Raw genomic sequence first — 8,477 nt, 5'->3', positions numbered from 1 at the left:
TAACCCCTAATCAGCCCCCCTACACCGTTGCCACTTATAATAAATTTATTAACCCCTATCCTGCCCCCCCCTACACCGCCGCCACTATAATAAAATTATTAACCCCTAAATCTAAGTCTAACCCTAACCCTAACACCCCCCTAACTTAAATATTAATTAAATAAATCTAAATAAATATTATTCTTATTAACTAAATTAATCCTATATAAAACTAAATACTTACCTATAAAATAAACCCTAATATAGCTACAATATAACAAATAATTATATTGTAGCTATTTTAGGATTTATTTTTATTTTACAGGCAAATTTCAATTTATTTTAACTAGGTACAATAGCTATTAAATAGTTATTAACTATGTAATAGCTACCTAGTTAAAATAAAGAGAAATTTACATGTAAAATAAATCCTAACCGAACTTACAATTACACCTAACACTACACTATCATTAACTAAATTATTCCTATTTAAAACTAAATACTTACCTGTAAAATAAACCCTAAGATAGCTACAATGTAATTAATAATTACATTGTAGCTATTTTAGGATTTATATTTATTTTACAGGTAACTTTGTATTTATTTTAGCTAGTTAGAATAGTTATTAAAAAGTTATTAACTATTTAATAACTACCTAGCTAAAAGAAATACAAAATTACCTGTAAAATAAATCCTAACCTAAGTTACAATTAAACCTAACACTACACTATCATTAAATTAATTAAATAAATTACCTACAAATAACTACAATTAAATACAATTAAATAAACTAACTAAAGTACAAAAAATAAAAAAAAATAAGTTACAAAAAATAAAAAATAGCAAGTTACAAACATTTCAAAAATATTACAACAATTTTAAACTACTTACACCTAATCTAAGCCCCCTAATAAAATAACAAAGCCCCCCAAAATAAAAAAATGCCCTACCCTATTCTACATTAAAAAGTTAACAGCTCTATTACCTTACCTTTTGCGGTTCATGCCCCAAAGAAATCAGCTCTTTTGCCTGTAAAATAAAAATACAACCCCCCCAACATTAAAACCCACCACCCACATACCCCTACTCTAACCCAAACCCCCCTTAAATAAACCTAACCCTACCCCCCTGAAGATCATCCTACCTTTAGCCGTCTTCAGCCAGCCGACCACCAATGGAACAGAAGAGGACATCCGCGGCGGCCGAAGTCATCATCCAAGGGGCGCTGAAGAAGTCTTCCATCTGATTGAAGTCATCATCCAAGGGGCGCTGAAGAAGTCTTCCATCTGATTGAAGTCATCATCCAGGCGGCGTCTTCAATCTTCATCCATCCGGAGCGGAGCCATCTTTAGACGAGCCGACGCGGAGCCATCTTCTTCCACCGACGACTAGACGACGAATGAAGGTTCCTTTAAGTGATGTCATCCAAGATGGCGTCCCTCGAATTCCGATTGGCTGATAGGATTCTATCAGCCAATTGAAATTAAGGTAGGAAAAATCTGATTGGCTGATTGAATCAGCCAATCAGATTGAAGTTCAATCCGATTGGCTGATCCAATCAGCCAATCAGATTGAGCTTGCATTCTATTGGCTGTTCCGATCAGCCAATAGAATGCAAGCTCAATCTGATTGGCTGATTGGATCAGCCAATCGGATTGAACTTCTATCTGATTGGCTGATTCAATCAGCCAATCAGATTTTTCCTACCTTAATTCGATTGGCTGATAGAATCCTATCAGCCAATCGGAATTTGAGCGATGCCATCTTGGATGACGTCACTTAAAGGAACCTTCATTTGTCGTCTAGTCATCAGTGGAAGAAGATGGCTCTGCGTCGGCTCGTCTGAAGATGGCTCCGCTCCGCTCCGGATGGATGAAGATTGAAGACGCTGCCTGGATGATGACTTCAATCGGATGGAAGACTTCTTCAGCGCACCTTGGATGATGACTTCAATTGGGTGGAAGACTTCTTCAGCGCCCCTTGGATGATGACTTCAATCGCATGGAAGACTTCTTCAGCGCCCCTTGGATGATGACTTCGGCCGCTGCGGATGTCCTCTTCTGTTCCATCGGTGGTCGGCTGGCTGAAGACGGCTAAAGGTAGGATGATCTTCAGGGGGGTAGTGTTAGGTTTATTTAAGGGGGATTTGGGTTAGAGATGGGGTATGTGAGTGGTGGGTTTTAATGTTGGGGGGGTATTGTATTTTTATTTTACAGGCAAAAGAGCTGATTTCTTTGGGGCAGGATCTTTTGCCTGTAAAAAAAACACATACAATACCCCTCCCTAACATTACAACCCACCACCCACATACCCCTAATCTAACCCAAACCCCCTTTAAATAAACCTAACACTAAGCCCCTGAAGATCTTCCTACCTTATCTTCACCATACCAGGTTCACCGATCGATCCAGAAGAGCTCCTCCGATGTCTTGATCCAAGCCCAAGCGGGGGGCTGAAGATGTCCATTATCCGGCTGAAGTCTTCATCCAAGCGGGAGCTGAAGAGGTCCATGATCCGGCTGAAGTCTTCTATCAACAGCATCTTCAATCTTCTTTCTTCCGGATCCATGTTCATCCCGCCGACGCGGAACATCCATCTTCACCGACGACTTCCCGACTAATGACGGTTCCTTTAAGGGACGTCATCCAAGATGGCGTCCCTTGAATTCCGATTGGCTGATAGGATTCTATCAGCCAATCGGAATTAAGGTAGGAAAATTCTGATTGGCTGATGGAATCAGCCAATCAGAATCAAGCTCAATCCGATTGGCTGATTCAATCAGCCAATCAGATTGAGCTCGCATTCTATTGGCTGATCCAAACAGAATAAAAAAATGACCTACCCTATTCTAAATTACAAAAGTTCAAAGCTCTTTTACCTTACCAGCCCTGAACAGGGCCCTTTGCGGGGCATGCCCCAAAGAGTTCAGCTCTTTTGCCTGTAAAAAAAAACATACAATACCCCCCCAACATTACAACCCACCACCCACATACCCCTAATCTAACCCAAACCCCCCTTAAATAAACCTAACACTAAGCCCCTGAAGATCTTCCTACCTTGTCTTCACCTCGCCGGTTATCACACTGATCCGTCCTGGCTCCAAAATCTTCATCCAAGCCCAAGCGGGGGCTGGCGATCCATAATCCTGCGGCTGAAGAGGTCCAGAAGAGGCTCCAAAGTCTTCATCCTATCCGGGAAGAAGAGGCGATCTGGACCGGCAACCATCTTGATCCAAGCGGCATCTTCTATCTTCATCCGATGAGGACCATCTTGAAGACCTCCACCGCGGACCCATCTTCTTCTTCCGACGACTTCCTGACGAATGACGGTTCCTTTAAGGGACGTCATCCAAGATGGCGTCCCTCGAATTCCGATTGGCTGATAGGATTCTATCAGCCAATCAGAATTAAGGTAGGAAAATTCTGATTGGCTGATGGAATCAGCCAATCAGAATCAAGTTCAATCCGATTGGCTGATTCAATCAGCCAATCAGATTGAGCTTGCATTCTATTGGCTGTTCGGATCAGCCAATAGAATGCGAGCTCAATCTGATTGGCTGATTGAATCAGCCAATCGAATTGAGCTTGATTCTGATTGGCTGATTCCATCAGCCAATCAGAATTTTCCTACCTTAATTCCGATTGGCTGATAGAATCCTATCAGCCAATCGGAATTCGAGGGACGCCATCTTGGATGACGTCCCTTAAAGGAACCGTCATTCGTCAGGAAGTCGTCGGAAGAAGAAGATGGGTCCGCGGTGGAGGTCTTCAAGATGGTCCTCATCGGATGAAGATAGAAGATGCCGCTTGGATCAAGATGGTTGCCGGTCCAGATCGCCTCTTCTTCCCGGATAGGATGAAGACTTTGGAGCCTCTTCTGGACCTCTTCAGCCGCAGGATTATGGATCGCCAGCCCCCGCTTGGACTTGGATGAAGATTTTGGAGCCAGGACGGATCAGTGTGATAACTGGCGAGGTGAAGGCAAGGTAGGAAGAGCTTCAGGGGCTTAGTGTTAGGTTTATTTAAGGGGGGTTTGGGTTAGATTAGGGGTATGTGGGTGGTGGGTTGTAATGTTGGGGGGGGGTATTGTATGTTTTTTTTTACAGGCAAAAGAGCTGAACTCTTTGGGGCATGCCCCGCAAAGGGCCCTGTTCAGGGCTGGCAAGGTAAAAGAGCTTTGAACTTTTGTAATTTAGAATAGGGTAGGGCATTTTTTTATTTTGGGGGGCTTTGTTATTTTATTAGGGGGCTTAGAGTAGGTGTAATTAGTTTAAAATTGTTGTAATTTTTTTCTAATGTTTGTAAATATTTTTTTATTTTTTGTAACTTAGTTATTTTTTATTTTTTGTACTTTAGTTAGTTTATTTAATTGTATTTATTTGTAGGAATTGTATTTAATTTATTTATTGCTAGTGTAGTGTTAGGTTTAATTGTAGATAATTGTAGGTAGTTTATTTAATTAATTTATTGATAGTGTAGTGTTAGGTTTAATTGTAACTTAGGTTAGGATTTATTTTACAGGTAATTTTGTAATTATTTTAACTATTTTAGCTATTAAATAGTTCTTAACTATTTAATAGCTATTGTACCTGGTTAAAATAAATACAAAGTTGCCTGTAAAATAAATATAAATCCTAAAATAGCTATAATATAATTATAATTTATTTTGTAGCTATATTAGGGTTTATTTTACAGGTAAGTATTTAGATTTAAATAGGAATAATTTATTTAATAAGAGTTAATTTATTTCGTTAGAATAAAATATTTAACTTAGGGGGGTGTTAGGGTTAAAATTAGCTTGAGGGGTTAAAAAATTTATTAGAGTAGCGGTGAGCTCCGATCGGCAGATTAGGGGTTAATACTTGAAGTTAGGTGTCGGTGATGTTAGGGAGGGCAGATTAGGGGTTAATACTATTTATTACAGGGTTATTGAGGCGGGAGTGAGGCGGATTAGGGGTTAATAACTTTATTATAGTAGCAGTGCGGTCCACTCAGCAGATTAGGGGTTAATAAGTGTAGGCAGGTGGAGGCGACGTTGAGGGGGGCAGATTAGGGGTTAATAAATATAATATAGGGGTCGGCGGTGTTAGGGGCAGCAGATTAGGGGTACATAGCTATAATGTAGCTGGCAGCGGCGTGCGGACGGCAGATTAGGGGTTAATAATAATATGCAGGGGTCAGCGATAGAGGGGGCGGCAGATTAGGGGTTAATAAATATAATATAGGGGTCGGCGGTGTTAGGGGCAGCAGATTAGGGGTACATAGGGATAACGTAGTTGGTGGCAGTGTACGGAGCGGAAGATTAGGGGTTAAAAATTTTTTATAGAGTGGCGGCGATGTGGGGGGGGCCTCGGTTTAGGGGTACATAGGTAATTTATGGGTGTTAGTGTACTTTAGAGCACAGTAGTTAAGAGCTTTATAAACCGGCGTTAGCCCAGAAAGCTCTTAACTACTGACTTTTTTCTGCGGCTGGAGTTTTGTTGTTAGATTTCTAACGCTCACTTCAGCCACGACTCTAAATACCGGAGTTAGAAAGATCCCATTGAAAAGATAGGATACGCAATTGACGTAAGGGGATCTGCGGTATGGAAAAGTCGCGGCTGGAAAGTGAGCGTTAGACCCTTTCCTGACTGACTCCAAATACCGGCGGTAGCCTAAAACCAGCGTTAGGAGCCTCTAACGCTGGTTTTGACGGCTACCGCCAAACTCTAAATCTAGGCCTTAGCTTTTTTTTATTTTTTGTACTTTAGTTAGTTTTTTTTAATTGTATTTAATTGTAGTTATTTGTAGGTAATTTATTTAATTAATTTAATGATAGTGTAGTGTTAGGTTTAATTGTAACTTAGGTTAGGATTTATTTTACAGGTAATTTTGTATTTCTTTTAGCTAGGTAGTTATTAAATAGTTAATAACTATTTAATAACTATTCTAACTAGCTAAAATAAATACAAAGTTACCTGTGAAATAAATATCAATCCTAAAATAGCTACAATGTAATTATTAATTACATTGTAGCTATCTTAGGGTTTATTTTACAGGTAAGTATTTAGTTTTAAATAGGAATAATTTAGTTAATGATAGTGTAGTGTTAGGTGTAATTGTAACTTAGGTTAGGATTTATTTTACATGTAAATTTCTCTTTATTTTAACTAGGTAGCTATTAAATAGTTAATAACTATTTAATAGCTATTGTACCTAGTTAAAATAAATTGAAATTTGCCTGTAAAATAAAAATAAATCCTAAATAGCTACAATATAATTAATCGTTATATTGTAGCTATATTAGGGTTTATTTTATAGGTAAGTATTTAGTTTTAAATAGGATTAATTTAGGTTTAGGGGTTAATAATTTTATTATAGGTGGCGACGGTGTAGGGGGGGCAAGATAGGGGTTAATAAATTTATTATAGGTGGCGGCGGTATAGGTTAGGCAGGATAGGGGTTACTAGGTATTATGTAGGTGGCGGTGGGCTCTGTGAGCGGTGGTTTAGGGGTTAATACATTTATTATAGTTGCGAGGGGTCTAGGAGCCACGGATTAGGGGTTAATAAGTTTATTAGAGTGGCGGTGGGCTCCGGGAGCGGCGGTTTAGGGGGTAATACATTTATTTAGTTGCGGCGGTGTAGGGGGGGACAGATTAGGGGTGTTTAGACTCGGGGTACATGTTAGGGTGTTAGGTGCAGACATCTCCCATAGGAATCAATGAGATATCGGGCAGCAGCGAACATGAACTTTCGCTATGGTCAGACTCCCATTGATTCCTATGGGATCCGCCGCCTCCAGGGCGGTGGATTGAAAACCAGGTACGCTGGGCCGGAAAAGTGCAGAGTGTACCTGCCAGTTTTTTGATAACTAGCAAAAGTAGTCAGATTGTGCCGAACTTGTGTGCGGAACATCTGAAGTGACATAAGAATCGATCTGTGTCTGACTTTGCCTGGCGGATCGAAGCTTACGTCACAAAATTCTACTTTTGCCGGGCAGCAGGGCTTGATAACTAAGGCGAATCAGCCTCGCCACAAATACGCTGCGGAATTCCAGCGTATTTGAGATTGACGGCTTGATAACTAGGGGCCTGAGAGTTTTAATAAAATATAAAGTTATAACGGAGAGCTGGCATACAAAATAATATGATAATCTGAATTTGAAGCTGGAAGTTATAGTTGGCTACAAAGTTATATTGGAACTAAATACATCTTAGTATACTGGAGTGATTTCTGTCATATGTCATTGACATTCAGCTGTTAATTTATATTGCAGTTCCATAATTTTTCACAAGACAAGATTGAAAACTTTTATACAGCTGTGAATACGTTAATTAATTACAACTGTACTGAGGTAATTTAAAAGGGGGAGTTTATTCGACATCCCTTACTATTTTGTTGGTGTTACTTGCTTTAAAGTTGTAAACTTTGACATCAGTCATTATTGGTCAGATGTTTTCAGGCTGGCAAATTTCAATAATAGTTATTAAAATCTGAGCCATATAACTGACATCTATTACAATACAACTGTCTAAACTTGAGACTAATATCTGTGATAAGTTACAGGTTTATGCCAAAGTTAATACACTGTTCACTTTGCTGAGGTGATTTCTGTCTCCTGTCGTCGTTGATCAGCTGCTGGGCCCTGTTTACACCAAACATCTTATAGACATAAATATAGAATCGTAGTTTGTCATTTCAAGATAAAGACTAAAGACTTTGTGAAACTGCGTTGATAGATGTCACTGCTTTAAACACTTTTTAATATTCTGAAGTAATTTCTATCATCTGCCATTAACGATCAGCTGCTAAATCACACTGCTGAATCGCAGCTTTTTTTAGGTCAGGTCTGTGAACTTTATACAGCTATGATTTGTCAATAAGTCATGGCTGTGCTGAGATGAATTAAAAGAGGAAAGTTAATTTGACATCTCTTACGTTATCAATAATGCTTGCTCTAAAATAACAAATTCTAACATCTATTATTTCTGACCAGCTGTTTTCAAAATTGTAAATTATTCTATTATTTATTAAAGTCTGAGGCCTATAACTAACATATGGAGTAAAGTAGCTGACTAAATTGAGACTGTGAGCTGTGATAGAGTTCAAGATTTTATCAGAAGATCAGAACTTATTACTATACTGAGATAACTTCTTGTCATTTTTCATCAGCGATTAGCTGTTAAACCCTGTTTCAGAACCACAACTTTTTACAAGATTAAAATTTTTTGTAGATACGACGTAACATTTATTTATATTGCAACAGATATATACAAGGGATGTCCGGTGAACAAACAATTGATAATTATAATATTCCTCACAGATTAAATATGTCTGACAGAAAAGCCAATAAACAAAATAAAGTTGTTAAACCTAGTGCAAATGGTACAAATAGTACAAATTCTTTCCTAAAAAATATAAATAGACAAAAAAATATGGAACACACTACAGATTCAAGTTTATCAATCCATATTGAGAATGAGGAACCTGTCATTGCATCTCAAATAAATCACTCTGA

This window comes from Bombina bombina, chromosome 9, assembly GCF_027579735.1.
Source record: "Bombina bombina isolate aBomBom1 chromosome 9, aBomBom1.pri, whole genome shotgun sequence".
Classification (NCBI taxonomy): domain Eukaryota; kingdom Metazoa; phylum Chordata; class Amphibia; order Anura; family Bombinatoridae; genus Bombina; species Bombina bombina.
Note: the sequence above shows the minus strand (reverse complement) of the source record.